Source organism: Homarus americanus, unplaced genomic scaffold, assembly GCF_018991925.1.
Source record: "Homarus americanus isolate GMGI-L3 unplaced genomic scaffold, GMGI_Hamer_2.0 scaffold32929, whole genome shotgun sequence".
NCBI classification, from domain to species: domain Eukaryota; kingdom Metazoa; phylum Arthropoda; class Malacostraca; order Decapoda; family Nephropidae; genus Homarus; species Homarus americanus.
Window position 1 is genome coordinate 16,951,912 of NW_024737097.1, and position 884 is coordinate 16,952,795.

Consider the following 884-nt stretch of genomic DNA (forward strand, 5'->3'; position numbering starts at 1 on the left):
CACACGAAACAATTGGCTTCCTGGAAATTGGTCATAGAAGGATGTATGAGGTGTGAGGAAGAGGGAGAAGATAAGGAGGGAAAGATAAGAGGGAAGGAGGGAGGAGGAGAAGGAAATAGGAGGAAAGAAAGATGAAGGAAAGAAGGACGGTGAGAGAGAGAGAGAGAGAGAGAGTATCAAAACCAGTAGATATCTCCACTCACCTCCACTCACCATCCAGTACCACTCACCCTCCAACACACTCACCTTTCAACACCACTCACCCCACTCACCCCCACTCACCCTCCAACACCACTCCACCCCACTCACCCTCAACACCTCACCCCCACTCACCCCACTCACTCTCCAACAGGTTTAAACCATGTATAAACCATGACCCACCTTCCTGCTCTCCCATTACAGCCTACAGGGTGTTCAAAAAGTTAGTTTACCCCCATTAAACTTTTGCTACACCCTGCATTTGGAATAATCTCATAAATATTCATATGCAAATTCACATAGGAACAGAGTTTGAGTTTCAGCTTTGATGGGAGTTACTCAGAGCTGACAGACCACCATGTTAATTCCTGCAATATAAGTTAAGAATGGAGTTATGTTAATAGTGGAGTAATAGTGGAGTTAATATGGAGTTATGTTAATAATTGAGTTATGTTAATAGTGGAGTTACAGTATGTTAATAGTGGAGTTATGTTAAGACTGGAGTTATGTTAATAGTGGAATTAATGGTTATGTTAAGAATGGAGTTATGTTAATAGTGGAGTAATAGTGGACTTAATATGGAGTTATGTTAATAGTGGAGTTATGTTAATAGTGGAGTTATGCTAAGACTGGAGTTATGTTAATAGTGGAGTTATGTTAATAGTGGAATTAATAGTGGAGTTATG